Below are 17,074 nucleotides of genomic sequence, written 5' to 3'. Positions count from 1 at the left end.
TTTTTCACAGATGGTTTGCACCTCTATGGGTGGGACTGCTGGCCACGGAAATTCTTTCCATTCCCAAAAAAATTATTTACAATTTGTAAATTTAAATTATTTTAAAATAAAATATTAATATCACTATAGGTAAATGATATAAAATTTAATAATTTTTTTTTTTTGAATCAAAAAATGAATGAATAAATTAATGTGCCATCAAATGGCAAGAATGTAAAATATCAGCAGTAATGAAACTCGGTAAAGAATTAAAGACAATTGGACAAGTGTTGGTACGGGATGACCGTGCCAGTGCATGAGCCGCCTCGTTTGCTTGCCTTCGGATCCAAATGACTGAGTAAGAGTCATTAACTTCAAGAATTGCTTGACATTGACGGATTAAATCGCCGAACTCAGAATCATCCTGTGCGTTGGAATTAATAGCGTCAACGACTAACTTCGCGTCAGATTCGAATCTAACGCCCCTGTAATTCTGGCTATTCACCCATTCCATTGCGATGATAAGAGCCGCGGCTTCGCATTCATGAATCATCGGACAGCAAGCCAATTTAACTGAACGGCCAGCGATGAATCTGCCACTGGAGTCCCGTAAAATGGCACCAAGCCCCGCGATGTCGGTTTCTTCAAATCGCGCTGCGTTAGTACAGCAAGAAATTTTCTCGGCATTTGGGGTGTGCCACTGTGTACAGTTTCCGCCGCCTGCAGGGATGTTCGATGGGGCCGTAACAGGTGGTCGTTTGAGTTGCTGAGCGCAAAGCCAGTCAGACCTGCAGGAATCCGCAATGACCGAAATCTGGGTAGGAGTTGAGACGGAGTGCTTCCACAGTCTCTCGTTTCTGGCATGCCAAATGCTCTACAGCCGCATCAGAAATGCTTCGAGACTACCTGCAGAAATATCCCGTAAAACAGAATAGAACCAGTCAGTAAAATTCACTGCATTCAGTGCAGCGCCAGTAACCACATCCAGGAGCCCAGCCATATGCCAAACATTCACAGCACACAAACATTCAATAAATACATGCCAGTCATCTTCCCAAGGCCCATTGCAGACCACACAACTGTAAGGAACCAGAATACCACGATGTTGGAGCTTCACACGAGTGGGGAGGCAGCCCCGTGCAAGTTGCCATGTAAAGTATCGCACTTTGTGCGGGATTTCAACGGACCACAACTTCCTCTAGTCCCCCTCGACATGATATCTATCTCCTCCTTCGAGAGCCGTCGCTAGGCGGTATGCACTCTTTACTGTGTACCGACCAGACGGGTGGGCGTTCCATATAAGACTATCAACACTAGTCGATGTGCGGCCAGGCAGTTTATTCATCTCTCTAATATCCCTGCCCTCAAAAATTTCTTCAAGTAGCTCAGTGTCCCACTCTCGAGAGTTCGGAATGAAGAGGTCGCATACTTTAAGGTGCTCCAGACCCGCAATCATCGGGGTTTGGATAAAACCATTTGTTATGTCCCTCAACAATCTAGTATTCCACACATTCACATTGGTTCCATCCCCAATCTTCCACCTTACTCCCTCTCTAATAACCAGTTGAGAGCTCCAAATGCTACGCCAGATAAAGCTGGGAGAATGCCCCAAGGCAGCTCCCATAAAGTCCCCCCGAGGGTAATATTTTGCTTTGTATATTTTGCTGACAAGCGAAGCAGGGTTGGAGTAGAGCCGCCACCCTTGTTTTCCCAACATGGCAAGGTTGAAGGCCGTAAAGTTTCGAAATCCGAGTCCCCCAAATATCTTAGGGGCACATAACTTATCCCAACTCATCCAGTTGAGCCCCCTCTCTCCCGATTTCTTATTGCCCCACCAGAAAGAGTTTAACATTTTCTATAATTCGTCAGATGTGGAAGCAGGAAGAAGGAACACACTCATGAAGTATATAGGGATAGCCTGACCAGCCGACCTGATAAGAGTAGCTTTACCGGCTTTAGAAATGCCTTTACCTCTCCACCGTTGTAAGCGCTGCCAGAGACGGTTACGAAAATGTGCGAAAATAGCTTTTTTAGTCCTACCCACCAGAGATGGCAGACCCAAATATCTACCTGTGTTCAGAGGCTTGTCTATCCCAGTAATAGCTGAGATACCCTTTGCCAACTCAGGAGCCACATTCCGACTAAACATGATACTAGTTATCATTTCATTTCAGTAGCATTTAATTTAATTTAGTTCAGTTTACTTAATTTCAATTAAAAATAATAGCCTTATATCCTTAAATATAATCAAATCCTGAAGCTCCAGCGTACTAATTCATCAGCTTAATCTTTAGAAAACTAATCATCCTTAAAATTAAGGCTTAATACATCATTTGTCCCTGAAATTGTTCATGAAATTTGATTGGTCTCTGAACTTTTAAAGTGTTCCGGTAGTCCCCTGAACTTGCATAAAGTGTTCAGTTATCTCTCTGAACTTGTATAAAATGTAATAATTTAATCAGTCGGTTGCAAAAAAGTAAGTTAAATAAGGAAGATGTATTGCACACGCCTTGTAATGTTATTATATAATTCACAAAAATAGATTAAACAAGAAGTTCTTACTTGCTCAACTGTAAAACTTGTCTTCTCTAATATTAGAACCGCATACTCCAACCTAATCATTTTACTTTTTTTAAGACGCGTATAATATATATTCCGTATTTAACTTTTTTTTTTGCAAACGAGTGATTGATTGATTACATTTTACGCAAGTTCAAGGGTTAACTAAACATTTTATACAAGTTCATGTGGCTATTAGGACATTTTGAAACTTGAGGGGGCAATCAAGCTTTTTGGACAAGTTCAGGAGGCAAATGATGTATTATGCCTAAAATTAAACATCAACATCCTTACATAAAACACACTTTAAGAAACTAGGAATAGAAAAGGTAATAAAATGATTAGCATTGGAATGAGAATGACGAGCTAACTCATGAGCAATTTCATCCGCTAATCGAGGAGCAAATGTGACCGAACAAATCGGGCCATTCTAAAGAAGTTTCTTTATGTCTTGAACTATTCCACCATGCTCTGTAAGATCCTTGTAGCTCGAGCATAACTATTCACCACTCCTTGTGCGTCAACTTCAAATTCGATATTATTGTAACCTAAGGTAGACGTCCAAGCAATGTCGTATCGTAACACCAACACTGTCGTAATGCCTTGAATTAGTATATCTTGTTTCCTATTCAGAGTAGTATTGGGTTTCGGATTCCTAGTTGGATTAGGATCATGGGTTCCTAGTGGGATTAGCTTAGATTGAGTATTATAAATACCCCATTATGTAAACCTAATCATTGTAATCTGATTTTTGCCTCCTAATAATACTATTCTCCTTCTGCCCGTGGACTAGCCAACACAACGTTGGTGAACCACGTAAATCTGTGTTTTTCGATTGTTTATTATTTTATCTTTCATTAATTCCACACAACAAACTGGTATCAAAGCTTTCGGTTTCCGATCGGGGTTTTGTTTTCTGGAGAGAACGATGTATGCGATGAACGTGAAAATCGAAAAGTTTATTGGGAGAAATAGTTTCAGTCTATGGCAGATCAAGATGCGGGCTTTGTTAAAATAACAAGGTCTGTAGACGTCGTTAAAGAAGGCAACGGGAGAAGTCACATCTGAGATGATGATTCTGGAAGAAAAGGCACATTCAACAATTATGTTGTGCCTCGCAGATTACGTCATCACTGAGGTCTCAGACGAAGAGACTGTTGCTAGTCTGTGGATGAAGTTAGAGAGCTTATATATGACGAAATCTCTAACGAACAAACTTCTTCTGAAACAACGTCTGTTTGGCCTGCGAATGCAGGAAGGTACGCAACTTAGGGATCATTTAGATCAATTGAACACATTATTACTAGAATTACGTAATATTGATGTGAAAATTGAAGATGAAGATTCTGCTTTGATTCTTTTGGTGTCTTTACCACTTTTATATGAGAATTTTGTTCGATCATTTATTGTTGGTAAAGATTCTGTGACCCTGGAAGAATTTAGGTCATCTCTTCATAGCAGAGAGTTGCGCCATAAGGCGAGCAATACAGGTGCAGATAATCAGGCCTCTGGACTGTTTGCCAGCGGCAGTAAGGGAAACGGAAACGATGGAAAGAAGAAGTCTAAGAAGTCGTTCTCAAAGGGTCCCAAGCCAGACGACACCTGTAATTACTGTAAGGAGAAAGGACATTGGAAAACTGATTGTCCAAAGAAGAAGAAGAAATCAGAAAATCAACCAGTTCTGCTGCTGTAGCAGATGGCGACAGCAGCTCTGAAAACGATATTGCTCTAGTTGATGATGGACACACTCATCACTCTGATGTGTGGGTTCTTGATTCAGGAGCATCTTATCATATTTGTCGAAGGAGAGAGTGGTTTTCAACTTATAAGCAGGTAGATGGAGGTAGCATTTCAATGGCTAATAGTCATGTCTGCAAAGCAGTTGGAATAGGCTCGATCAAGTTGAGGACACATGATGGTAAATTCTGCACGTTGAACGAAGCCAGGCATGTTCCATTGATGACGAAGAATCTGATATCTCTGAGTCTGTTAGACAGCAGGGGTCTCAGCTGGTCAGGAAAAGATGGAGTTCTACATGTCTGTAAAGGTTCTGATGTGATTTTGAAAGGTGTGAAGCATGGTACTTTGTATTTCCTGCAAGGTTCCACTGTTACAGGTTCAGCTAATGCTGCATCGTCAGGGATTGACTAGGAGGATATGACAAATATATGGCATATGAGACTTGGTCATATGGGAGAAAGAGGGATGCAGATTCTATCAAAGGATGATCTTCTTGATGGTCATAAGGTCAAGAGTCTGGAGCTTTGTGAACACTGTGTCTTTGGGAAACTACATCGCAGCAAGTTTCCCAAAGCTATTCACATAACAAAAGACACACTTGATTACATCCACTCTGATTGTTGGGGTCCATCTCGAGTTGAGTATTTGGGAGGTCACATATATTTTATGTCTCTGATTGATGATTATTCAAGGATGACTTGGGTCATCATGATGAAGCATAAAAGTGAAGCTTTCAAGAATTTCAAGTAGTGGAAAGCATTAGTGGAAAACCAAACAGGCAAGAAGATAAAGAGGCTGCGAACTGATAATGGCCTGGAATTCTGCTCGTCTAAGTTTGATCAGTTCTGTAAGGATGAAGGGATTGCTCGGCATCACACAGTCAGGAATACACCACAATAGAATGGTGTAGCTGAACGAATGAACCAGACATTACTAGAGAGGGTGAGGTGCATGCTCTCTAACGCTGGGTTAGATAGAAGATTCTGGGCTGAAGCGGTGAACACAGCATGTTATCTGATTAACCACGGATCACACACCGGCATACAGCTCAAGACACCTACAGAAATGTGGTCAGGAAAGGTTGCTGATTACTCAAATTTGAAAGCTTTTGGGTGCACAGTTTACTATCATGTTAATGAGGGTAAGCTAGAGCCAAGAGCCAAGAAGGGAGTGTTCGTAGGCTATAGAGATGGAGTTAAAGGCTTCAGGATCTGGTCTCCATCAGAGAAAAGGGTCATTTTGAGCAGAAATGTAGTCTTTGACGAAAAATCTGTGCTTAGACCCATTGTGAAGCCTACAACTGCAACAGAAACTGATAGCATTGATAAACAGGTGGAGTTTCAGGTCATAAAAAGTGAGAGTGGCTTGAAGGAACAAGAGTTAGAAGCAGAAATAAAGCTACCAGAATCTACACCATCAGTTTCTCAACCATCTGAATCTCCACATTGTAGCTTAGCTCAAGATCGACCAATGAGGGTTGGAGTTAGGCCACCTAAGAGGTATGAGGACATGGTGGGCTATGCACTACAGGTTGCTGAAGAGGTGGACACTCATGAACCATCAACTTACCAGGAAGTTGTTTCAGGCGCCGATTCTGAGAAATGGCTTGCTGCTATGGGAGATGAGATGGAGTCCCTTTATAAGAATCAAACATGGGATTTAGTCATACCACCTCCAGGGAGAAAGATTATTACTTGCAAATGGGTTCTCAAGATGAAGGAAGGGATATCACTTGCAGAGGGAGTCAAGTATAAGGCTAGAGTTGTTGCTAGAGGTTTCAATCAAAAAGTGGGAGTGGATTATAATGAGATATTCTCACCAGTAGTCAGACACACCTCTATTAGAGTGTTGCTAGCTATAGTTACACATCAGGATTTAGAGCTTGAGCAACTTGATGTAAAGACAGCCTTTCTGCATGGAGATTTGGAGGAAGAGATCTACATGACCCAACCAGATGGTTTCCAGATTCCTGGAAAGGAGAATTATGTTTGCAAGTTGAAGAAGTCCTTGTATGGACTTAAACAGTCTCCCAGGCAGTGGTATAAGAGGTTTGACAGCTACATGATGCAGCTGGGCTACACCAGGAGCCCATATGATTGTTGTGTCTATTACAATAAACTAGAAGATGAGTCCTTTATCTATCTGGTGTTATATGTAGATGACATGTTGATAGCTGCAAGGAAGAAGCACGACATTCAGAAGTTGAAGGGTCTTCTCAGCGCAGAGTTCGAGATGAAGGATTTGGGTGCAGCTCGGAAAATTCTGGGAATAGAGATTTACAGGGACAGAAGCAAAAGGAAACTTTTTCTATCACAGAAGGGCTATATTCAGAAGATCTTGTCAAGATTTGGCATGTCTACCGCAAAGCTCATAGATACTCCTAGTGCTGCAAGTGCACATCTGTCTATTGCTTTTGCACCTAAGTCTGCTGAAGAGAAGGAGTACATGTCTCGAGTTCCCTATGCTAGTGCAGTAGGAAGCTTGATGTATGCAATGGTCTGCACTAGACCTGATCTTGCACAGTCTGTTAGTGTTGTTAGCAAGTTTATGGGTGAACCTGGCAAGGAGCATTGGCAAGCTGTGAAGAGGATCTTTCGGTACCTAAAAGGTACATCTGACGTTGGTCTCATTTATGGAGGTGATACAGAGTGTTTGGTGATAGGTTTTTCAGACTCTGATTATGCTGGAGATGTTGACAGTAGAAGATCTATGACTGGTTATGTTTTCACTCTTGACGGTTCAGTTGTCAGTTGGAAAGCTACTTTACAGCCTACGGTTACTTTGTCTACTACGGAAGCAGAGTATATGGCACTGACTGAAGCTGCTAAGGAGGGGATTTGGCTTAAAGGACTGGTTAGTGATCTTGGTCTACATCATGATCAGGCTACAGTGTATTGTGACAGCTTGAGTGCAATCTGTTTAGCCAAGGATCAGGTTCATCATGAGAGGACCAAGCATATAGATGTGAGGTATCATTTTCTGAGAATTGAGAAGAGGGTCAAGGTGAAGAAGGTAGGCACTGTTGACAACCCGGCTGACATGTTTACCAAGTCTGTTCCACAGAGCAAGTTTCAACACTGTTTGGACTTACTAAACGTCAGAGATTATTAGTTGCCCTGTGGGGGCGACTCTGAGGCAGAGGGAGAAGTCTGTTCATTTGGCACTGTCATGGGTGCATCTGTTATGTTTTCAGGAGGATTCAAGTCAAGGTGGAGATTTGTCGTAATGCCTTGAATCAGTATATCATGTTTCCTATTCGGAGTAGTATTGGGTTTCGGATTCCTAGTTGGATTAGGATCATGGGTTCCTAGTGGGATTAGGTTAGATTGGGTATTATAAATACCCCATGATGTAAACCTAATCATTGTAATCTGATTTTCGCCTCCTAATAACACTATTCTCCTTCTGCCCGTGGACTAGCCAACACAACGTTGGTGAACCACTAAAATCTGTGTTTTTCGATTGTTTATTATTTTATCTTTCATTAATTCCGTACAACAAACACTTCAACCAGCTTGGGCAATATCAAGTCATTCAAGACCTATAACAAGCTAGAAACATGCATTCGTGATTACGTAGAACAGCACTTATATTAAAATGAGAGAATGCTTGAAAAATAGTTGCATCTTGTCAGAGATTAATATAAGATCTACGATTAGGTCTTAACTATTAGCTTGAGCTTTTAGTTCAATTGGTTCGATGACATGGTATCAGAGTCACTTAGAACCCAATGGGCATTTGCGTGTGGGGTCGGGCAAAAATTAATATAAGATCTACAATTTGACCTTAACTATTAACTTAGCTTTTAGTTCAATTGGTTTAATGACACATCTATGTTGCGTTTCACCCACCCTTCTAGTGGGTTTCTCCAGAAATTCTACCTCTGCTCACTGTTTAAGTCCCCAATCAGCCAAATTCAATATTGGTCCTCTGTCGTTGCTGTTAATCATGTATAACTGCATCGAACTTCTTACACCAAATTAATTGCAAACGATACTCACCTCCGAAAATTTTGATTACCTAATATAAAACTTAAGAAAAGGTCAAACCTTTTATTTTTTAAGTTGGGTAAATTACACCTACATCCATTAAACTTTACTCATTTTTCCAGTATAACCATTAACTTTCAATGAGTTTTTAGAGAGAGAAAGCTTCAGAAATTGTGATTTTGAAAAAACAAAAAGTAGTTTCATGATAAATATCGTTCTAAACAATCTTAGTTTGAAATCATTAACGATCATTTTGAAACGTTAATTAAAATTTTGTGGGCATAATATTAGAAAGTTTAATTTCATCTGAACCATCTTCAAAGAAATGGAAATGTTTTTTGAAACTAGCTGCACAACAGATATGTATCACATTGGAAATTTCTATTACATCACAACAAAATACACTCTGAAACTCATAATTTACACCACTATGTCAATCAACAATATTAGCTAGAGCTGGTTCAACACTTACAAAAGGTTAGCATTTCTTCTCCACAGATTAATACCTCTCTAATTTTTCAAGGCTCATTGTCATAGTTATATGCATATCGGGGCGGGGAGGATGGATAATACATATAACGAGGCGGCGAGGATGGAACATAGACATGTTGCGGCGGAGAAGAAGAAGGATAATATACGTGTTCCGGAGGAGGAGGATGATATTGATGTGGTTGGGAAGAATGCGTAGATGTTTGATGGGGGCGGAGACGGGGAGCTAAGTTCACTAGTAACGTCGGATTGATGTTTGTCCTTCTCCGATTGCACTTCAACGAGCTCTTCTTCCTCGAACGAATGGAATATCGGGGGCAAGTAAGCATCAGCCAAATCTGCTTTTAAGTTCAGCTCAGGTTCTGAGGTCCGGTCTGCTATATCTTTCGCCATTGCTTCCTGTTCGGTACAAGAGGAAATGAACATTTTATCACAACTTCATAACTGTAGTTCTATCAAACTAGAAAGTGTGCAAAATGTACGTACCTCGAGCGGATACTTTCGAAATGCAGGTTCGAAACGATGCTTGCAGTACTTGTGGAAATACAAGGTCAATACAGGCAAAATAACGAGCAAAGGAGTCGACTTGGCAGCTTTTTTCGTACTCAGTAAACCCAATAATAGCAGCTGGGATATCAATAAGCTTGCTATTACACGGCTATGGAAATGCGGCCAAAACGCACCAGCACTCTCGTATTGTTGATTGTAGACGTTTATTATCTGCTTCGATAAACAGGCGTAAGATACAAATTCACAGAAACCGCATAATAGCATCATAAACATGACTAAAATCACATTACAAACATGAATTCAAGCAGCATAAACAAACGAACCTGATGGCGGTAAACCAAGTATGCAAAAGCGAAGAATACTAGTATAAAGGGAAGTAAGATCGGAGTAACGACTGCATAAACAATGCCCAAAAGGAAGTAGAGCTGCAGACTAGGGAGGGTCTCGGGGAAGTCAACACTTCCCGGGTTCATGGCCCTTTCTCTATCTCTATCCGTTTTTACCAAAAACATGTTCTTAAGATGGAATATGACCAATGGTTTAAGCCGGAGGATCTCACTGGCAATACCAGCCCACCCGTCCACCATTATATATGTAATGAAAAACGTAGCCTTCATTGGTATCGAAACTCCAATCGTTCTTGGAATCCTACAACATAGTTACATATGGTGCATTAGCATATAGAGTGAAAGAGTGTCGTTCTTTTTTGACGATATGAATGTCTTATTCGTTTGCTTCCGATTGTTCGGTTAACATACATCAAGAAGGTCAAATTCAATTTGCTATTTCATCAAAACTTAATAAGAAACCATAGGATAAAGAATATTACTGAGTTGGTGATTGGTGAAGGAAAGAATCGAGCTGCTCAAACGCTGTTCCGGTAATGATGCTTCCCAAAAACACATTCACCAGCATAAAATAGTAGTATTTAGCTGCTGTTCTACGTTCTAGAGCTGAAACCGCAATGTACCCCTCTATTTTCGACATTATCATCAGAAGTGCCGGTAGAAAGTGCAAAAAGATTTTAAGAGCTAGACCGGGAAGGAAACCCTGTAGGAATGACTTGATGAATTTCCTGCACAAATCAATTCATATAGAACTCAAAATCAGTAATTCATGACCAATAAAGCTGCATTATGGATCGGTGTTGATTAGTTCGTTTGTGAACGTGAAATTGAGAAAAAAAAAATGCAATCAAGAACACAAAAGACTTTGCGTGGTTCGAGCAATTTGGCTACATAGGAACACATAATTCACTAGTCACCAGCAGATTGGTACAACAAAAGGAAATCAGATCCTTTATCGAAATCTCGACACTCAAAGCTCGTATATATGATGTGAACTATGAAATATACAAAGTAAAGAATATGATGAGTTGAGTATACTTACAGCTCTATAACTGGTCTTAAGAAAGGAGCAACTCTTTCGAGACCCTCTAAATTTGCGAGTGATTGCACGAAAGCAGTGGGTATCAAGTAGAAGAACACCAAAGCAAACACGGATATGGATATTATAAGCTTCCTAATGGTCAATGAAACAAATGGTATAGCCAAATTACGCCAATATATATCACGAGGTTCCGGGGCCCAATTTATTAACCAAAATGTTGGATTCTTGCTTTGCTGGGTCTGTGCACAAACAGCAGCTCCCCAACGCGAATTAAATGAAATAAAAGCCACTGGCAACATAGATTTTGTATCTTTGAGGATTTTCTCTCGCTCCAAAGTCATCTGTAATAAAGGATGTTCGATAAACTCAGTAAGCACATGACTTAGAATACTTCTAACAAAACTAATCTTATCATCTTGAATAATCTGCAACAATATGTTGGAGATGAAGGAAGTTACAGGTGAATGAAAAAGAAATTACAAAGAGAAAGGGGAAGATTACAGAGGATTTGAGAATAGGAGATGAGCAATGGAAAACTTAACTTAACTATTGTAAACCTTGCTGTGGCTGTTATATAGACCAGCACCATGAGTTGTTTCTTTCTTTGTTACCGTTGACAAGTGAAGCGGTGCGGTTTGCTCAACATGAAACGCATTCGTTTCTATAGTTTGTTACCCCCCCTCAAGCTAGGCATATATGGAAATTAAGCCGAGCTTGATGACATTTCGTTGGAAGGGTCCTGATGCTAATGCTTTGGTGAATATGTCCGCAGCCTGGTTGTTCGTTGTGACTGGAATTGGCTTTATAATTCCTTGCTGGAGTTTTTCGCGAATGAAGTGGCAGTCCAATTCAATGTGTTTACTCCGTTCATGGAATGTGGAGTTCGTAGTTAGATATATGGCAGAAAGATTATCACAGAACAGGGGTACTGGGATGTTGTGATTGATCTTCAGTGCATCTATGAGGTATAATATCCATTGTACTTCAGCCGTTGCAGAGGACATGGCCCTGTATTCTGCTTCTGTGGAGGATCGAGACACGGTGGCTTGCTTCTTGCTTTTCCAGGAAATTAGAGCATTTCCTATGTAAATACAGTAACCAGTAATGCTGCGTCTAGTATCGACACATGTAGCCCAGTCTGCGTCTGAGAAGGCCTGTAGTTTCTGAGTTGGTGCGCTTGAGGGATAGAACAGCCTTTTACCTGGATCATTTTTAACATAATGCAAAATCCTATGTGCTGCTTTCAAGTGAATGTCAGTGGGTGTCTGCAGAAACTGACTAAGAGTGTTGACACCATACATTATGTCAGGCCTAGTATTGGTCAGATATACTAATCGGCCAATCAACCTTCTATACACAGTGGGATCAGGAATAGGGACGCCTACATCTTTACTAAAACGAGCAGTAGGGTCCATGGGGGTTGTAACTGGTTTCGAAGCTAGTAGACCACTATCCTCTAGCAACTCTAGAGCATATTTGCGTTGGGAAATGCAAATTCCCTTTCCTGTTCGAGCTACCTCAAAGCCTAAGAAGTACTTTAGAGTACCTAGATCCTTTATCTTAAATTCCTCATCTAAATGCTTTTTGATGCTTTCTATCTCAACTAGATTGGTGCCTGTGAGTATTATATCATCGACATATACGAGTAAGACAGTGATAAGATTATTATTGTACTTTATAAAAAGTGAATGATCTGATGAACATTGAATGTAATTGTGTTTAAACAGAAATAATGATAACCTTTCGTACCATTGCCTACTCGCCTGCTTCAAACCATAAAGTGACCGTTGTAACTTACATACAAGATTAGGATTAGAAGTCTTCATGCCAGGAGGAAGAGCCATGTACACTTCCTCATGTAAATTACCATGGAGAAATGCGTTGTTAACATCACATTGGTATAAAGGCCAATCCTGTAATGCTGCAATTGCAAGTATAATTCTCACTGTAGTTAATTTCACCACAGGAGAAAATGTGTCTAGGAAGTCCACACCCTCTATTTGGGTATAACCCTTTGCGACAAGCCTTGCCTTATATCGTTCAAGGGTCCCGTCAAAGGTCCATCTACAACCTACCTTTTTCTTTCCTTTAGGTAACTCAACAAGTGTCCAGGTATGATTAGCTTCTAGTGCATCTAATTCTTTCTGCATAGCTTCTTTCCAACAATTATGTTTCATAGCCTCTGTGTGACTCTTTGGTTCAGGCACAATGGTCAAATTCATGACATAATTCCTATGTGGAATGTTTAACATTTGATAGGATAATACACTGGAAATGGGATACTTGATACTAGTGTCTATTTCATGCCTCATAAGTTGATTACAGTGGTAATCAATAAGATAAGAGGGTCGCTTCTTATTTCTAGACGATTGCCTAGTTCCTTGAATAGGTATATCAACTAATGTAGTTGCTTGTGTGTCTTGACTTATGTGAGTATGAGGATGATTGTCAGCACTATCTATAGCGCTAGTTTGCTCAACAGATCTAAAAAATTCAGCAGGAACCTCAAGGGTTGGTATAGTTACAGATGGCGTTGTAAGTGATGGACTAACAGGGACATGATTTTCTATCGTTACTGCAGAAGACTCTAAAGATGACAAACTCTCAATAAAGGAATTGCTCAGAGTCTGATACTCAGGTATTGGCTTATGATCCAAAAACTGCGTATAAGGAAAACACTGCTCAACAAACTTGACATCTCTTGTCAAGGTATATGTCTGTGTGTGAAGACTAAAGACCTTAAAGCCTTTAACATTAGGCTTATATCCCATAAAGATGCCAGGCGTTCCCCTATTGTCCATTTTGTGTTTCCCTAGCCTAAAATTGTAACTGTAAACCAAACATCCAAAAGTTCTTAGACTGGTGTAATCAAATTGAGTTGAGTACAACATGCTATGAGGAGAACTATTGTCTAATAATGGTGTAGGCATGATGTTTATCAGAAAAGCGGCATGCATAATACAGTCGGTCCAAAAAACTAGAGGTAAGGATGCTTGTATTCTAAGTGTTCTAGCAACAGCAAGCAAGTGCTGATGTTTCCTCTCAACAGTACTGTTCTGTTGGGGAGTATAAGGGCATGAAAATTGATGTTTTATGTTGACCTATCTCAAGATCTTGATGATTTCCTTCAGGGGAATAATCCGTAGACACGTTAGCATTGTGGTTGCTATTATATCCTCCTGTGTTATACCCACTACCGCTGCCCTTCTTTTTGGTGAATTTAAACCCTGCCGGAAAACCATGTTTTTTATAGCATTGGTCGATGGTGTGCCCAGGTTTATCACAGTATGTGCATTTAGGCCCTTTCTTTCTATTGTCTTGATATTGCCCTCTAGCCATGTTGACTGTAGACTCAGTAGAAGTAGGTCCTATTTGCCTCTCTTGCTGTGTAACCAAAGTTAAAGCAGTGGTAATATCTGGTATGGGTTTTATAAGAAAGATCTGAGATCTAACAGCAGCAAAGTCAGGTCCTAAGCCTTTGAGGAAACGAATTACACAATCCTCTTCCTGATACTTTTTATACTCTAGTAACCATTTAGAACAAGAACAAGCAGGTGTACAATGACAAGTGTGCAAGGGTCTATAATTGATCAACTCTTCCCATAACGTCATCAATTTCGTGTAATAGTCTGTGACAGATAACGAACCTTGGGTGAAAGAAAACATCTCTTCCTGCAACTCAGCTATCTTCAACGAATCACCTTGAGCAAATCTAGATTTTAGATTCTTCCAGACATCAGACGCATTATCAAACCATTGGATGCTTTGAGCAATGGAAGGGGTGATAGATCTTGTAATCCATGAGAAGATCATGGTATTGCAACGATCCCAAGCTGCTTTGTTTGGATCTGCTTCAGCCGGCGAAGGAAGCGTGCCGTCGATGAAAGAAATGTTGTTCTTGGCCCGTAAAGCCCTTTGAATTTCTCTACTCCAAGAATGGTAATTGCTTCCATTCAATAGCTGTGCTACCAAAACTAAACCTGGGTTCTCTCCTGAATGAAGATAATAGCAGCTTGAGGGGTTTTGTGAAAGATCGGGAGTAACGTTTGTAGCAGTATTTTCTGGTGCCATTTTTCTGATTTTCTGGTAAAAGGAAAGAGGGATCAGCAAAAAGATTGACTGAATTTCTTCAATCAAGAAAAGAAATTGATTGAAATTTTTCAATCAAGAAAGTAATGTTTCAATCCTGATCTTGGAATGAAACAGAAGAACGTATGAATGACTGAGAACTCTGTAACGAAAAGATAATCGAACGCAAAGCGTGGCTCTGATACCATAACAAAACTAATCTTATTATCTTGAATAATCTGCAACAATATGTTGGAGATGAAGGAAGTTACAGGTGAATGAAAAAGAAATTACAAAGAGAAAGGGGAAGATTACAGAGGATTTAAGAATAGGAGATGAGAAATGGACAACTTAACTTAACTATTGTAAACCTTGCTGTGGCTGTTATATAGACCAGCACCATGAGTTGTTTCTTTCTTTGTTACCGTTGACAAGTGAAGCGGTGCGTTTTGCTCAACATGAAACGCAGTCGTTTCTATAGTTTGTTAACTTCTGATATCAACAATTCTCACACAAGCAAAACTAAGTCCAAATAAGGATATAAACCTATGTTGCACGGACACTTCTCTTTAGTAGTGTTTCCGCGTTTGGTGTCCATGTCTGCTTTTGTTTGAATTCTGTTTTATGAAGGTTATGTTTCAGAAATAACGTTGCTGGTGTCCGTGTCCATATCTGTTTTCGTGTCCATGCAACATAGATATAAACTAAGGAATAATGACAGATAAGTACAAGAAACACGCATATGTTTGAATATGAAATGGTAATTATAACTTACTCTTTTTTCGAAGTCCTGCATTTGATGTTTGTAGTAGTCGATCGAGTCAACTCTTTCGCCCCACAGTCCCAAGAATCCTATCTGGTATGGAAGCACTTAAGATCATCAATCTTTCATCAGTTTATACATTTCTTTTTTGTAATTCAATCACAATTAGTAGGAGATCACAAAATAGTACCCCAATTGTATAGCGTAAAATATAATTAAGCTAAAAATGCCCCGTCCGATCACTTAATAAATGGCCTATATTTGAAATACATGATCTACATATATGGCATTATGTAGATTTTATGCCTAAACTAGTTAAAGTTGACCCATATGCAAATATAGAAGTTAATAATCTCATAATTTTGGCAAACCATGTTATTTTTTAAGAAAAAGTTACCTTTCGGGTCGGCCTCTTATCTGGATGCCTTTCAAACTTAAGCTGGTTATAATCCAGCCAATTTTGAAGCCTGTCTCTTTTCCTTACAAGTTTTGCAAACTTATTTGCATTATAGACTGCCTGAAAATATAAATAAAAATCAGATTATCATATAGCAATTGTAGAATCCATATGAAAGGTAAAGAAAAACTAATACTCAATGTCTAGATCATTATGAAACTGTTTTACCTGCTGACAAAGATACGTATTTGGGTGATTAGTTTTGAAAAATTGATCCACAGTATCCGATAGTGCACGACCAGAAACATATGGCACATTCCTCACTACTACCTGCAGAATTTATATATGCATAATATCAGCATAGACAACTTGTCCTGATTAAGTTTTCTGGGAACTTTAAAGGATTCATCCTTGCCTTATCGATTTTATCTGCTTATGATGTGCATCATCATCTTTCGGTAATGTAAGTTTTTGGGTTCATAACAAATATTAGCTTCTAGCTTACCGTGAACTGTTCAGCACGCCTGCCTTGCGAAGCCAAGAAACGCAATCTCATTGATGCTATGTTATCATATTCCTTGTAGAGCATGAAGCAAATCCACACAGTGAACAAGTATAAGAAGACTAGGAGATGCATACGTGGAAGAGTAAGATAGATAAAGATGCATTAAGGAAGAAGAGAAGAAGACTCGGAGAATGATCGTTAGTATAAGAAGACTAGGAGATGATACGTGGAGACAGAGTAGAAAGAGTATCAGAGGATATGATCTATGGAGGAAGAGTACTCGAATGGAAATACGAGTTTATAGGAAAAGAATTTTTCAAAACTTCAAAAACCCTTGAAAAGTACTTTTGCTATCGTCAAGGAATGGAGTTTATAATTGCAGCGCAAGTAAATATCTTTAGTCGAAGATGCTCAAGTTGTAGATTACAAAAATAGCAAAGTGATTGTCGAAGTTGAAACCATCTCCAGTGAGAAGCGAACAACACGAAAGCTCAATCAGAGTTAAAATGCAAGCGGAGATCTGTTGGAAACAAGAATGTCGATAGCTTGGTGGAACCTCAGTAGCATTCAGATAGAAGTGAATCTCTCACAACAGGATTTGAACCCGATCAACGGGGACGTTGATCCTCTGAGCGGGGGAGAGTGTAAAAGGGGGAGTTTGGCCATATGCAAACTCAATCCCAAGC

The 17,074-nt window shown here is 39.8% G+C and overlaps 1 pseudogene; it reads right to left on the bottom strand.

Moving 5' to 3' along the window:
* Nucleotides 1-8,627: 8,627 nt before the first annotated feature.
* LOC136232100 (CSC1-like protein At1g32090) lies at nucleotides 8,628-16,564 on the bottom strand (annotated as a pseudogene).
* Between the last annotated feature and the right edge of the window lie 510 nt (nucleotides 16,565-17,074).

This window comes from Euphorbia lathyris, chromosome 6, assembly GCF_963576675.1.
Source record: "Euphorbia lathyris chromosome 6, ddEupLath1.1, whole genome shotgun sequence".
In the NCBI taxonomy this organism is placed as follows: Eukaryota; Viridiplantae; Streptophyta; class Magnoliopsida; order Malpighiales; family Euphorbiaceae; genus Euphorbia; species Euphorbia lathyris.
Note: the sequence above shows the minus strand (reverse complement) of the source record. Positions and strands in the feature narration are given on the sequence as shown.